The sequence below is a fragment of the Protopterus annectens genome, chromosome 1.part2 (assembly GCF_019279795.1).
Source record: "Protopterus annectens isolate FY-2018-M chromosome 1.part2, PAN1.0, whole genome shotgun sequence".
In the NCBI taxonomy this organism is placed as follows: Eukaryota; Metazoa; Chordata; order Ceratodontiformes; family Protopteridae; genus Protopterus; species Protopterus annectens.
The window spans coordinates 36,781,941-36,799,440 of NC_056727.1; positions in this window are offsets into that span (position 1 = coordinate 36,781,941).

Consider the following 17,500-nt stretch of genomic DNA (forward strand, 5'->3'; position numbering starts at 1 on the left):
GGGTTTGACATGGCCTTGTATATTAAGCAGAGATCACCTCTGAGTAGACGATATGCCACAGAGTATAGCTGGAGTTTTTTTAGATGGTCAGCATAGGGCATCTGATTTAGGCCTGTGATTCTTTTAGTGAGGTATTTCTGCGGCCATGTCATGCAATGACTACTCCTTTTCTGGAGGAAACTTATTTTCCAGATCAGGCAATATGACACACTATCTTCCTTTAAAAAGGAATTAGACAACTGGAAGAATATTCACAAATTCACTCTCGGTATAATTATCCTGTTGCTCCTTGAAAAAGGAAATAAAGTTTTAGGGTGGATATTGGCAAGGCATAAATGACCTCAATACTGAGTTGTCTTGGATATTCTAAAATTCCAAGCTATGATTAAGAGGTCAAAGTATCATGCAGACCCACGTGATTAAAGACGAGCTTCACAGCTAATATGGACATTAACAGTGGTATAAGTATCAGCAAAATGAAACAAAAATGTTTTATCACTGAGCTATACCAGCTCTACTGCTGATGAGATCAGCCTGACTACATATACATGTAATGAGACCTTACCCTTTTGAGGAATAAAAATAAATACTGTTCTATGTAAAAAAGTGTTCTCCCTACATAGTATCTGCTTACTAAGATAAGACTTGACGTTAAGTTGAGCAATTAATTCTTCGCATTTGAATGAAGGCAAAATTCACTACATCAGAAAAACCAACAGACACATTTTGGCACCATGAATAATTTTACATACTACTAGCACCGTTTAAGGGCTCATATCATGTGATTAGATAGGTAGAGCAGTAATGTACCTGAAAATGCAACATTTTGGTAATATCGTCATTATTTGTACCTTGTATGTTAAAACAGACAGACAATGACATCTGCGAGCACCACCTCTAATTAATTATGTTTGTGTTTCCAAATGTTATATGGTGAATATTGTCAGTGAGTTTATGTTTATAATACTATGAACAGGCAGAAGTTAATTCTAAACCTTTGCCTGTAGGCACAGAAGACCATACCAGTGAAGGCTAATTACTGAATATAGGTAACATGATTTGTCTCGGCACCCTTAAATAATAACTGAACTGAGTGCAAACAGCCAGAAAGAACACTCGATACTTCTTTCATTGAATTTAATAACACGGACAGAGTAAAAAGTCACATCCAGAACACCATAACTTGTAGCAATGTAAGAAAATAAACGCTTTTCATTCCATAACTAATACTATGCGTTTTCGTCCCAAACAAATAATACACATGACACCAACTGCCATTCGACACCCTTTATTAATGTAAACATAAATTTATTACATCATTTCAAATATTATTTATAATATAATATCCTTGTAACCACAATATGTAAAATGTATTTATTTAACATTTGCTGACCTGGAAAGTCAGAGTAAGACAGAGCCTATTTTCAGATGAATGCCTTTGGATTCCTTATAATGGACATCAAGGCAGCATACCTCACTCACACTACCCAAATAAGCAGTGTCCATACCTTTGCTCACTTATTTTATCAGTCAAGCCTCAGCCATAAGTAGTGTCCATGCCTCAGCTCACTTGTTTATTAATTAAGCAGTGTCTTACCACTTACTTTACTCCACCAACACTATTGCATCAACCCCAGCACCAAGAGGGGGAACAGAAGAGGGACAAGCTTGCCCCTCTTTTCTAGCCAATATCCACCTCCATAACCATACCAAACAAAATAAAAGAAAATTGGGAGGAAGGGCTGATAACAAGTCCACTCCAACATGCAATTCCTCCTAACAGTTATACTCCTATAAACTCCTAAGTCCCACCCTACATCTACCTCACTTCCTTTCCAAGTAAATAAGGAAGTCCCTATTCTATAACGCTAAATTCTCGAAAGCCAACAATGTTGAATCTGACATTGTCGACACGACAATAGCAAAACTGCAGTACATCGAACAAGTAAATGGAAATCTCTGTAAGGGAAGATTTCCATTTACTTCAATGTAGTGCAGTCTCGGAGTTGGTATATTTAGGTAGTGGGGTGGTGGGGGGTGCAGCCCCCCTGCCTACACCGTTTAGTTTTTTTTTTCTTGTTTTTATTTTTTTTCCTAACATTCGATGTTTTAACAGTTTGATCATAAAAGGTCGACCTTTAGTGATTTAAACTGTTAAATATTCGATGTTCTAATATAGACCCATATAGGTATCAAGGTGTTTATTTGATTTATTCCATTCTTAGTGTTGCACATAATGTTTGATTATACTCACGCGATTATACATGAGACCCATTACAGGCTATTTTGTTGGCCACTGAAAGGCACTCATTATCCATCCATCCATCCATCCATCCATCCATCCATCCATCCATCCATCCTCAACCCCTTTTCCCATTTTTCACATTATATGTTTGTTAAATAAGTAGCACTTATTTCTATGAATATGACATAATTCCTCTGCTCTGCTATTTTGATCTGCACCAAATGGGATGGTAATGCTACTTTGATGAAGGGGATGTTTGAGTGTTCATCTACAGACACATGAGTCCCCCCAACACACATACAAACATACTCATGGAAGTGGTATAACTATCACAACAATTTTAACATGCACTAAATGGACTAACAAATGTATAAAAGAAATATGTACCATTCACTGATTTTACTTGCAAAACTATGACAATAAGTTGGACAGTGAAGTGAACACATTAACCTCTGCTCCTTGCCCCTATGTATTCATTCCATTGATATTTTACACCGGAATCTGGAAGTTATTTTTTAGATGGTCAGCTTATTTTGTGCTTTAGTGAACTATTTCAAAGCAATACATTCTGGTTGAGAATGCAACTGCCACATCAGTTTTGCATATTTGATTGCTCATCATAAGCAGTATGTACCTTACTTGCACCAATGATTTTTCACATAATGGTCATGTATGACTGAGAATTATGTCTAAGCATGTATGAGTAGGTGAAGATTTATTTCAGCATACTTGTTATTGCACATAATTTGTGTAACAATAGACCATTATATGAGTAGTAACAGAATAGAATAGTGAATGATGGAAAAATAGTGCAAATATAACTAGAGATGAAATTAAATTATAAGCTACAATTTATCAAATCAAGAAAGCTCAAAAGTGGTTGACGTAGATTAAAGTTTCATCTATTCAACATAATGCAGAAAAACAGATGTAACTTCATTTTGGGGCTACTAGATACCATTTGTACATTGCCAACTGATGATCTGCTTTTCTGATGTCTTCTAGGCTATGATATCTGTAGCAATGATTTACGTTATGTGCAGTATAATACACTATCCCCTGGATTCATGAATCCTCCGTGTAAGACTTAATAAGTCTTACTCGGAGGATGCAGTTGAATGGTATGACATCAGCATGCCATGAATATGCATGAGGGCACGCTGACCCAACCGTAAGTCCTACACGGACCGTGTAAGAAAGCAGGGGGCGTGTCCGCCTGCTGAGCAGTCCAAATGTTCACGCCCCTGCATGTGTTTAAAAATAAAGTAAATAAACAAGAGTGAGTCCGCTCAAATGTCCCTGCACCCAACACCTCACTGCCTGATAATGTAAACTCTCATCACACATCTAAAACGTATATCCATAAAATGTTTTTTAAATACCCAAAATAGCTGCCCGTATTTGAACATGTGTGCGCGTGTGTGCCTATTGCTTAGCTACAGTCAGCAATTCTCACATGGAAGAGCATAAGAAAGAATGTTTATGAAAATCACACGAAATGGCAAAAGCGTAATGGTAGAGCATTTGCACAAAGAAGAGGCATTCACGGTTCGAGTCCCACCACTCCCTTTCGTTTTTATTTTTTAAATCAGTATATGGAATAATCCGCAACATATATATGTTTAAACATAACTAAAAAGCCTTGAAATGGCCAATGTATCAGAGAATAAAATAAATATTTTAAAGGATCCCAGTATAAAATTGCTGCAGTTAAGCAGTGCTTCACCCAGCGCAATGTAGTTGCCCCTAAGCTAACTCGCGCTTTACCCAGCGCGATGTAGTTGTCCAAAGCTAAATAGCGCTTTACCCAGTGCAATCGGTTTGAGCGGAGGTGCACGCTGTGCCAACCAGCACCCCGTTGGGCATCGTGGAGCAATGTAGAGCAAAGTTACTTACACGCAGCCACGCCCCCTAACTTGTCTGGACAGCAATAAAATAAAATACAATGATAAGGTTTGAACCCAGGACACTGTGCACCATAACCAAAGTACTGAACCACTAAGCCACGACAGCTTAGGGTAAACATCCACTGTTAACTTATATATAGTAATAAATGTTTGCTTAACCATTGCTAAGCATGTCTGCAGTCAGCCAAGAATATTCAAAAACGGCCAATCACAGAAAAGTGTGGGAAATGTGGCATATTTAAGCCGCATAGGCAGGAATACTCGCCATAACTGATTGTAGCTCACATCTGCAGTTAGAATGTCTGGTGTTGGAGAGGGTACATGCTTTCGAGCGCAATGCTGGGACATCAAGGAGTCAAGATATATGGTTTGGCTCCTAGTCCATTGGCATGAGACTCGACTCCTGCAGGGCCAGTTCCAAGGAACAGAGTATAAGGTGGAGGCTTGGAACCGGTTGGCTCATGAACTCACCAGTGCCACAGGCATCCCTCGGACTGGTGAGCAGGTCAGTCACCACCATGCAGACCTGAAGAGGTGGAAGCAGGACCTTCTGAACCAGTGGATACAGGAGGCCCGTCAAATGCGGGATGCCCCACTACTAAGTAAGTAGCCATGGAATGCAGTATGTAAGATAAGCTAAGACAGTCTAAATAATGCATAGGTATGTCTCAATATCTCTTTATTTACTCCACAACTGCAGGTGCTATGAATCAGCAAGCCTATGCAGATAGGCTGCTAAGGCTGCGCCATCAGGCAGGTTAGTAAATATTCTGCATGTATTGTTACATGATATATGTGAGTGAGCATGAAAAAAGTATTAAAGCCCAATAATACAGCAATAAAATGTCCTGATTAAATCCTCTGCATGTACTGTTATATAACAAATGTCAGTGAACCAGAAATTGAGTGTACTAACCCACCAATCAAGCTAAAATAATTCAGGAATACTATCCCTGCATGTATTGACATAACATATAAGTGAGCAGGCCTGAAAAAGAGTGTTGTAACCCATCAAGAAAGGTATAATATGTCCTGAATATGTCGTCAGTATGCACTGTAATAACAAGTAAAGGAGAGAGCCTGTAGAAAAGAGTTTTCAATGTAATTAATAAATGTATAACATTTGGAGTGTGTCTGTGTCACTTACTTTGAAATGTTGTTGTACCCTTGCAATAATAAATAGTACTGTTGAATTAGTTGCTGTCAACCCACAGTTGTGCAGTCCCATAGGAAGTGGATGAAGGAATTGGCAGTAGCTGTGAAGTATAAAACATTCATTCCCTGAATAAATCATCTGCATGTACTGTTACATATCATAAGTCAGATAGGCAGGAATAGAGTGTAGTAACCCATGAATAAAGCAAAAACATGTCTGGAATACTATCTCTACATGCACTGTCATAGATAAAACATGAGTGAGCCTGTAAAACAGTTTTGTAACCTATCAATAAAGGTATAACATTTCCTGAATAGGTCTACTGTATGCAGTGTAATGTCAAATTCAGGAGAAAGCCTGTAGAAAAGAGTTTTAATGTAAATAAGAAAGGTATAATACTTGCAGTGTGTATGTGCCAGTTACTCAGAAATGTTGTTGTACCCTTGCAGTGAAGAAATGTTACTCTGTTGTAGTAAGTGATGACAACCCCCAGTAGTACAGTCCCATATAAAGTGGATGAAGGAAGTGCCAGTAGCTGTGAAGTATGCAACAGTCCTAAACAGTTGTGAAATGGCTGACATGCATAGGTAAATTTGGCACACAAGTTGCCTGTCAAGGTGTTCCCCAGAAACGTATGTTACCTGAAAAGTAGGTTTGTGTAGAAAACAAGTGAAAAAGACATGTGAACACATCCAGATGTGCACATACATAAACAAGTCAATTTCATACAAGTATGTAGCAGTAACATCTGCATCCTGGACAGTTACCATGTCAGATATAGGCCAGGTATATCATGAAGTAGCAAAACCCATAACGCAATCAAATGCATGCTGCTCAGTGTAAGAATACATGTAGGGAATATACACCTGCAGTCAATAGGAATGTAGTGTACAGTTAAAGTACTAATAAAATGTTAATGGAGGTTTCTTTTTACACCCTACTCCATGTGCATAAACAATGCAATTCCACACCTCAATGGGTATGTGTACTCTCATAACATTTGTTGGGACATATGTCCTATTGTTATTTAAATCTGCACCTACTTTGATGCATGTCCCCTGTTAAAACACCACAATCTTGGTGGCCTGTTGCCACCAATCATCCCTGCATGCTATTGGAATGTCCACTGTCGTTCAGTACATGCATGTGTTATGCTTGCTGTTCAACTGTTGTAACCTTGGTGTGTTGGGTTAATGGGAATATTACTGCATGCTGTTACAACTAACTCAGAGTGCTGTTGTCTATGTTGTAATTAAAAACACCTAATCACAGAACATATGGGAAGGCCGGTCCCAGCGGACCCACCTGTCCCACCTCAGCTGGCAGTTGCACCTGGCACCAGCAGGTCTGGTGCCCAGCCCAGGCCACCCTCCTCCATAGGTCCTGTGTCACCTTCGGGTGGAAGCACTGCATGGGATGAGGCTTGCCCCCCCCTGCAAGCGTAGGCAGAGAATGGCCTCCTGTCACCCTCTGAAGGGTCCGGGTTGTGGTGCATAGGGAGATCCAGTGTTTAGTCGCTGATCCCCTATGCCAGCTCGAGGCGAGAGTGGCGCGACTCACGGGTGAGCCTCCCCCACCTATTCAGCCCCCAGCACGGTGACCCTCAGGTCTGTGAAGGTCCAGTGGTGACTGCCAATGGATGGGGATATCAGTCCCACTGTTACCATCTGTGGGCTCATGGGCTTGCAATTTCCAAACATCCGTCCCTATCAATTGTGTTTACCCACCCCGTGTGTCATACTCCGCCACTGTATTTATCTTGTTTGTCTTGTCTGTTTACCTACCCAACCTACCTCCCCAAATATACTTACTTCCTCTACCTCACTTACCACTCTCCCCTGAAAAAAAAGGGCAATCTGTACCCGAAAAAAAATTACTTCCCATACATAACTTCCCATTTCACAGACATGTCCATTGGACATGTACACTGATAATTCTAATTGGCAGTGCAGTGCAACAAACTATGTTGTCCTCACCCCTCTCTCAGTGGTGGAAGGTTTCAAATCTCACTCCAAATTTTCAACATATGCACAGCTGTTGCTGTTAAAGAAATGGGCAGCTATCGGCCTTCCCTACACCCTTCCTGCACATCTCGAGCTTGTTTTCCTACTGTCTTTCCCTCTCTGTGTCCCCTTTTTCACCACTTTCCTATCTTCCCATTTTTTTTCTTTAAAAGAAATTAGCACAGGGGTTAGCGGAAGTAAGCACTTTTAAGCAGTAGTAAGCGGGATTAAGCGAGTATGCGCATGTGTGTGCTTAGCTAAAGTAGCTAAGCGTTGCGCAAACCTGCTTACTACTGCTTAAAAGTGCCTTAGTCACTCTATGGCAGGGCCCTTGTTCTGCTGAGCAGCAAAATAAAAAACCTCTGCCAGTCTCGAACCCCAAACCATTAACACAATAGACTGCATGAATTACCACTATGCCACAGCAGATATGCAAATAACTTGGTTCTGAAATAAATATACCATGCATTACAATGAGGGAATGTAAATGGAAATTAGGAATGGTATAACGCAAACCCTTTTCTGTGTGTCTTTACCAGAACTGGTTGTGGAATTGCATGACATGACTGTGAAAGGGGAACCAGCCATCCTAGCAGGGAATAATGTTACAGTAGCACCTTACAAACACCACACAGTATCAGACCAGGATAAACACTGGCCACAGGAATACGGTGCAATAACCACATTTGTATGGCAGTTAATTGTGTAAGTGAGAAAAATGTACATACTCCCATGTATCCTGTGTTAGCATTTGGAGGGGTCCGTACATGTTTATACTGAGATGGGTGTACCAGAAGCAGCAACATGCAGGTATGAGTACAACATGCACATAACTGGCTACAACCCTAGCATCAGATAAAAGACAAATAGCCTTCAGACTGACACAACGGTGTCCAGAGCAAACAAGAATGGGCCCCACCTTTGAAATCTGAAAGGGCTACGCCTACCTAACCTAGCATTTTATAGCAGTGGGCTGCAATCACAGTGAGTAATGCAATCACCAAACAGCAGGCTGCATGCAATTACTGAATGGTGGGCAGCAATTGGTGCAGAGGCTGTCACATGCACAAGTGCAGAAACCTAGAAAAGCAGGCTGTACCTGCAGTCCACACATGCAATTATATCATTGCAGGTGTCGTGAGACAGAGAGTGAGAGAAAGAGAGAGAGACAGAAACAGAGACTGAAGCTGAAATAGAGGGCAAAAACCCAAAGCAAACCAGCCAAAAAAAAAAAACGAAGGTAAAATAGAGGGCAAATACCCAAATCAAACCAGCCCCCCCCCCAAAAAAAAAGACCAGAGGTGAAATAGAGGGCAAATACCCAAATCAAACAAGCCAAAAAAAAAAGATACAAAACCGTATCACACGGAGCAGCTAAATAAAAAGGTAAGGTATGTAACTCAAATGTATGTGTTGGCATGTTGTGGATGTTCCCGAAGAGTACTCTACACACTGCAAATCATCCATGTGAGGCAGCAGTATGTATCTATCTGTATCTGCACATGTGCATAGGGCAAGGGACATACTGCAACTGTTAGTGAAGGGTGGACAGCTATCTGTCAGTGAATGTTGATATTTGCATATATCCATGTAGGTTGTAGTGTGTGGCCTAGAAGACAGCATGCAGTGCGGTGGAGTGGCCTTAGGTCAACTGGTGCCCTAGGCAAAAGGGCCCCACAGCACTCCCCACCACACTTCCTGGTGCCCACATCCTTGTGTCCACATAAATAATGGAAAAGCACCCCTGCTAGAGCGGCGCCCTAGGTGGCCGCCTGCTAGGCCTATGCCTAAGACCAGCTGATGTAGTGTTGCTATATGTCATGTGGTGGTTAAATGCTGTGGGACAGATTTTTCAGATCTGATGTGTTACAGACAGTGAGGCCTGCTAATGCTACAAGGGCCGAGGACACCCACATGCATTCTGCACACCACTGTGCAATGTAATCACATACCTTTACATCCCACAACTGTCGCATAAGTGAGATCCCCACCATGAAAGGTGGACTGTACATGTGACTATATGTACATCCATGTGTACAGCAATGGATGTGTACATGTATGTGTATAGATAGGCATATACATAATATATATATATGTATATACATATAGAGTGAGAAAGAGAGAGAGAGACACAGAGACACGGGGTCATATGTACCGCAACAAGTGTGTGGTGAACAAGGCATTGACTGTAGACAAGTGTTGATACTGCAGTGCCATTCCACCTTCCCAAAACAGTGTACCCATTAACTAACACATAGGCAGAGATCTACCTAACAGTGAAGGTGTGATAAGGGAACATGGGACACAGGTGAACAGTAGCCTCCACTGTGATGAAGACAGTGCCACACTACACCTGTAATCTGTTTGTGTGGTATGTGTCATGACAACAGGTGTGTCATCTATGGAAATATAGGGTAGCCTTCCCCTCTACTCATTACAATGCCCTGTGTGGTATGTACTTCACATGACAACTATACCAGGTGAACAGGCCACAGACAGACCTCCCAAAGGGTAATACTGTCCGCAAACAGATGCCCTATGCAGACTGACTCACAAAACCACAACTACACTGTATTGCATACTGGCCACACAGGGGTGACCTCTGCCAGACATACAGAGGTATGTCACACCCATAGCTGGGTGACAACCACCATGGCAACATATCACAGTCCCTCGGGTTTACACGCTCTAGGGCCCTAAACCTTGTCAGCTCACTAAACAGCACATGCTGGAGGGATAGGTTCCCATCTCAGACATATGCCATACACCAGAATAGACCACATAGCAATAGCAAACGAGACTCCTCCTTAGCAGTTGTTATAAATACCCATGATGATTGTGTGGGAGATTGTTAATACACCCCAGGAAACACCTCTGTGGTTCAGGTTGGCAGGGGCAAGTGAAATCAAAGTACATGTGTGTCAAAGGCTAGGGTAGCATATGTCTAGGCTGCCATAGGCTCTAGGGCCAATAGCATATCACCTACCTATGACACTATGCACTCACACATGTACTTAATGCAATAACTGCTATGTGAGGTTGAATGAGTGTAACGCTGAATGTGTGCAAGGTGTGTAAATGTGTGATAGCTTAGTGTGATGTTGTATCTGACATGGTAGTGCCTTACCTAGCTGTGAGGACAGCAACTGATGTGCAATGTACTGTTAGCAGACATAGTAGTACGGCACATGATGTGACGTAGTTCTCCGTTGATGAATGTGGTGTCTCATTGTAGGCTAAAGCAATACATGTATGCTTAGTGAGTGGTACTACAGGTGAATCCATCACCAATATGGACTATAGTACTACCTGAAGCTGTAAGGCTAAACAGTACAGTATGGTGTGCATCCACATTGCTTGTTAACACTGTCATGTGTGTTTCCTGTAGTCTGCACAGAGGACAGACTGCAGGCATAAGGGTGTGTAAGTAGTGGTAAACAGCACCGTATGGTACACAGGTAATGCTCATCTGTGTTGGCATACAGTGGTGCGTTGTATGTTAGCCTGATGTGTGTGTGATTATGCCTGTACAATGGCTGCAAATGTATGTGTGTTACAGGGTTGACGTGTGTATCCAGCAACATCTATAGTCTGTTACAGCAGTATGCCACCTATAGCAACAACTGGACACATCTGTTAGGCAGGGCTATGGCATCAATGACTAGGGTGGTTGGAACTACTGTACCTGTACTTTACATCCATTGCAATGGATGACATCTCTGTTCGTGCACTGGTGTGATATACACCCCTGTCTTGAGGTTGTGCAATGTGTCACAAACAGTGTGTCGGGTACTGTTGTATAGTGGTGTGATATATAGAGTCTGCCAGGCAGTGTTAGTTAGTTGTGGCCTGAGAACCAACAAGTGTTAGTGAATGTGTGTAACCACTGACAGACAATAGGATGGTATATATGTCAGTAAAGTGATATCTGTGGGTAAAGGTGTAAAGTGTGCCACAGGACACTCTCACACAAATTTTTAATATCTTTTTCAGCCAGATGGCCCACCAACGTAATCCAGCTTACACTGCAGAAGACGAAGAGGTGATAGTCAACAGCCGTTTGCAGCAGTACACCATGCAGTTCTCCAGAAACAGCCAGCACCAGCAGGAGCGGACTGCACTGTGGCAGGAGCTTGTTAGTCAGGTAAATGACATAGGCATGCATAACCGTACATATGAGCAGGTACGCCATCACTGCAGTGATTTAATTAGACAAGTCCGGTGGCGTGCGTCTGATATCCAAAGACAGCAGCTTGCCACAGGTGGTGGGGTGGCCATACACCCCCCCTCACCAGAGCAGAGGAGCTGCTCCTAAGTATGGTGGCTCCTGGACAACAGCTACGGCAAACTCTGACACGTGTTGTAATGGAGGCTGGAGCCACCCAGCACATCCACCTGGAGCAAGAAGACTACAATTAACTGTATTGTTAGATTATGTGTACATGACATGTGTACTGTGTGTTTAGCAGTTCCACTGCCTACTGTTGTGCAATACGGATAGTTTGTATAATATCCCTACACCTGTGACTGTTGACTGATGTTGTACTGCAGTTTAGCATACCCACTGTAGCAATGCCACAGTTGTGACCACTGATGAACCCTCTCATATTCTCGTAGGTCCCTCTGGTGTGATGGCAGTGCAGCCGATCCATGCTGGTGAGTGTGTTATACCTGCAATGTTGGTAATGAAATATGCATGTCATAGGTGAGGTGTAGGCCATGTACACGTAACACACCTATGCATAATGCATGCCGTGCATGGTTGCTGTGAGACATTGCACAGCTCAGTAATGTCAGTAGCTTCCTCAATGACATGCAATGCACAGAGCATGACACACAGTTCTGGCAACCCCCATACTGCAGATCGGATAGGCATAGTTGCAACACCTGTACACAACATAAGACATTTATCACATGCAATACACAAAGTCATGCTACATATGGCATAACCACACACCCGCTGTAAGGTCACACGTCAGTATCCCACATGTCATTCACACACACATGATGTACCTCAGGGGTAGAGGCCTATCATGGGGCTGTGCAACAGTCTTTAACACATAACACAGTCATGTTAGGCAATGCTCCTTACTGGGCACCTCATACACCTATGTACAAAATGGCTGTGTAATAGTGAACATATCCACGGCACTGCAGTTCAGGTACAGCATGCTAGGTGGTGGTCTGTTACACAGTAATAGCTGTGAGTGACCACAAGATGCATGATGATGATGATGGCACATGATACTACACCCCATCCAGTTACAGTGACCACAGTACTACACATAGCAGTCTTTGCTGTGCACCTCATTGTTTTGTGTGTGCAAATATATGCACCTACACACACCATGCATAGCATGCTGTGTGTGTGCTTACATATGCTAGTATACATGTTTTGCACAACAGCTGCCATCTGTACAAAGTGTCACATATATGTCCTGGAATGCTATTGGGTGTATAGGTCACATGACACACATTGGGTATGTGCGATGTTTAATGTTGCAGTCATGTAGCATGCCATGTCATGGCTGGCAACAACATATCTGCAATATGTCCCACACACACCATAACCACTGTGCAATGTCCATGTCGTACATTGGGATTCCTTCACATCTACATGCACCATTCATCCCATGTCTGTAAATTGCATGCATTTGCTACACCTGTGCCCACTATTATGTGATATGGACACAGACACTGTCATCACACATGACAATCTATGTGTCACACAGATGACACATGCAGCCATGGTATGTATACCATTGAGTGATGGTGCACATGACATTGCAGATCAGATGATACTTGCACAGCAATGTAGTGTCCATGTACACATTGTGTTCCAGGGTGTAGCCAATCACTGCACAACTACACACATGCATCAAAGCCATGTATAATGTTATTAGAAAGGGCTGTCTACACTTGCACTGCATGGTGTTGAGCAACACATGGCCTGCCTCCTGACACGTGTGTGGTGACTGTTTGCCTTGAGATACTGTCACCCACCATCACCCACTATTGTGCATGTGTTGGATTGCTGGTGTGTGTGTGTGTGTGTGTGTGTGTGTGTGTGTGTGTGTGTGTGTGTGTGTGTGTGCTGTGGTGAGCAGTGTATTTGTGTGCATGTGTTCATGTGTGCATGTGTTCATGTGTTCATGTGTGCATGTGTGCATGTGTGCATGTGTTCATGAGTGCATGTGTGCATGTGTTCATGTGTGCCTGTGTGCATGTATTCATGTGTGCATGCGTGCATGTGTGCATGTGTTCATGTGTTCATGTGTGCATGTGTGCATGTGTGCATGTGTTCATGTGTGCATGTGTGCATGTGTTCATGTGTGCATGTGTTAATGTGTTCATGTGTGCATGTGTGCATGTGTGATAACAACATGTACAGATTGTAAAGTGCGTTTCCTGTCTTCCTTCCACAGGTGCTGTGTTAGGCATGGCTGAGTGTAGCAGGGAACCTGATGTCACTGCCACTAATAGTGGAGATGATGAGACATGTATTGTGGCACAGGAAGGTCTGACAGAGTCTGTCGTTGGTCCACCAATCGACGGTACTCAGCAATCAAACCCATCTATGTGCATACTCATCATCATCATCTTTCAGCTTTTCCAGTTAGGGGTCGCCACAGCGGATGATCTCTTTTCATTTCTTCCTATCCTCTGCATCTTGCTCTGTCACACCAACCGCCTGCATGTCCTCTCTCACCATGTCCATAAACCTTATCTTAGGCCTTCCTCTTTTCCTCTTACCTGGCAGCTCCATCTTTAACATCTTTTTCCCAATATACCCAAGATCCCTTCTCAGCACATGTCTAAACCAACTCAATCTCGTCTCTCTTGCTTTTTCTCCAAACTGTCCAACATGAGCTGACCCTCTAATATACTGATTCCTAATCCTATCCATCCTAATCACATCGAGTGGAAATCTTAACATCTTTAACTCTGCCACATCCAGCTCTGACTCCTGCCTTTTTGTCAGTGCCACTGTCTCCAACCCATATAACATAGCTGGTCTCACTACCCTCTTGCAGACCTTCCCTTTCACTCTTACTGGTACCCGTCTGTCACAACTCACTCCTGACACTCTTCTCCACCCATTCCACCCTGCCTGTACTCTCTTCTTCACCTCTCTTCCACATTCCCCATTACTCTGAACTGTTGATCCCAAGAACTTAAACTCGTCCACCTTTACAAACTCTACTCCCTGCATCCTCACCATTCCCCTACCCTTCCTCTCATTTACACACATCTATGCGCACACTCATACTGCCAATACATCCCTCATCACCAATGGCCATAGCTGAGGGACAGCATACAGTTGGCATTCACCAGGAGAGTGTGGTACCTATGGCACGTGCATCCCCTCACAGCAGCCATAGCCAGATTACCAGAATGGTATCACATAGGCGGATGTCCAGGGGTTCTTGGGGGAGCACCACTGGTCGTACTGCCCCTGGCAGACATGCCCCCGGAGGTATTACAACCTCCAGTATGTTCCGGGCTGTAATGCAGGCACAGGCACATATGGAACGGTACACTCAACAGGGACTAAGAGCGCAGAGGGCCCATTGCACTGCTATCAATGACAGCATCTGTGACCTTGCTGGTGCCATCCAGAATTACACCAAGGTCATTGATAGCCATTGGAGAAAGACATTAGATGTCCTCCACAATGTGTTAGCCATGAGCCAGGACTATGCGGGAAGGATAAGAAGCCGACTCAGATGCATGCCAGCAACAGCATCAGCTGGCATTCATCACGGATGGGCCACAGATCACAGCTGCTCCCATAGTGGTAGTACCAGCCCCAGCAATGCTGGGGCTGGCCTGTCCTTTGACCATCCTACTGGACCATGTGCACGTGGTACTGGCCAGTCCCAGCAGGGACATGGGTCCAGTCACCATACCTCTGCCTCTGATGATAGCACCCAGTCAGGGTTGGTACCCGATACTGCCTGTAGTACCCCTGCTAGGCACAGGTACGGTGTCCATGGCCAGAGACAGTGATCTGTATGGCCTAGCAGGTACAGTCTGTGGCTGTCCCACAACTGCCTGTATATGGCAGCCACATGGTGGAGTTGTGTGCATGCAGACACACACACACACACACATGCACACAGACATGCCAATTGGATGGGTCAATGTTGGGCTCTGGCAAACCTACAACACACCCTGTGCATATGATGACACCTGTGCCACCTCCTATCATCTGTCACATTGATGCAGGAATAGGCTAACATGGTTCTGATGCACATGGTGACATAATAGCAGTGTAGCAATAGTAGCAAGTTGCCAACAGGAAGGTGTACTGATATCATTGTAGGTATATCTGAGCAGGCATTATACATCACAGCTCTGATAGTCATTGTAGCATTGTTTACACCAGTGTTAGGTCTGAATATGTATTGTCCACCCATGTGCCACTTGGATGAAGTGTACAGTGTTGACAGCATGTGTTAGTGAGAGGACAGTATGTGTGTGATGTGTGCATTACAAATTAGCAGGTGTACATCTGTGAACATGGTGAGTGTGCACTGTCTGCATGTACGTGCATAGTGGACACGTGGGATGTGCGACATACCCTGTTCTACACATTGTTAACATCTCATGGTATCTTTTGATGGCCAGTATGCATTCTACTACAGATATGTACTAACATGGGTACACATGTGTGTATGAGATTGGTTGGCACAATGCTGTGGTATCACCCACAGCATTGGTTGGCACAATGCTGTGGGTGATACCATTGATATCTGTCAATGATCTGCAGTCTGGCAGTATACACCACCTCAACAGCATGACTATAACCAATCATTAGATGATGTCCTGACAAATGACTCACAGTTGTAGGGAACTCAGTAACAGTTGGATCCTTCCAGTACTATATTATGACAGTAAACCAGTGGTTTTGACCACCACATGTTCCTGGGACAACACCTGTGTGGCATAAAGCCCTCTTCGGTATATGCACACATACTAGGGATATGTCCATCCACATCTGGTAATGCATGCATTGGCCTACACTGCATTCCCCGGATGGAACGCATATCCTACACAAGGGTATCATACAGACATATACCTGTTGTCCAATACATGCTGTATAGCAGTACACCGTCTATGGCATGGTCATCCACATTTACTATACATACTATCCCGACAGTACCACATAGGTGGTAGCCCTGAACATGTACGTTCGGTACCAATGTGTACAGACAGACACGTGTTATGTCATCTGTCCCTTGGTATCCACATATCCATAGGTATTGTGTGGTCCCTCGGTGTTTCACATAACACATTAGGGGCCTGCATGCATATCCAGAGGGCTGGTGCACACCTATCATGACTGTCCATTATTGCCAGTCGTTGTTGTGTATGAACATGTCTGACATATACCCCAGCAATTGCCCTCACTCACAGTACTCTACAGTACATATCATGGATGTGTGTGGCAGGGATGTCCTTGGCCACGGGTCACTACACTGGCCGGTCTTGATGCAGACATACATATGTGGCCTATGATCTGAGTAGCAGCAACACAATCTGTCGAAGGTTACATATGTATTCATGTAGTATGCAGGCTTCACACCTATGTACTGATTGAGGTCACATGTACACAAATCTATTTGACACGCAGATACACGATGTGTGCAATGCACATACTGTTTGAAACATATGTCATACCGTAGTAAAAGCAAAACCCACACTGCATTGACCACCTGTGGCACACACACACACACACACACACACACACACTCAGCATTTGCAGGACTCAAACCCCTACCTGACTATGTTATGACATTAGTGAGATACGCATTAACACGACGCACTATTTGCTTTATGGGAGCATTCTTTTCCAAAGCTCTATTTGTAGGATGCTGGCATCATCACACTTGGCAAAGAGGGATTCACCACTCCTAATGTATTTCCACAGTCTCACAAATGCTCTCCATTGTGACAGGATCCAATAAAGGTAGTCCCACAAAACTCAGGGATATATGGTGGTGAAGATGAAATCGCTCAAAGACTCTTCAGTCCATAAACCAGACAGTCTAATAGTACAAGTAGATTTATTAGACAAATGAATAAACGAAACTCAGTATAAATAAATAAGGACCGTTTAGACAAAAGGATTAAGCGCTTTCATTTCCCCCACGGGAAACTTCATCAGAATAATTAATGGACTTCT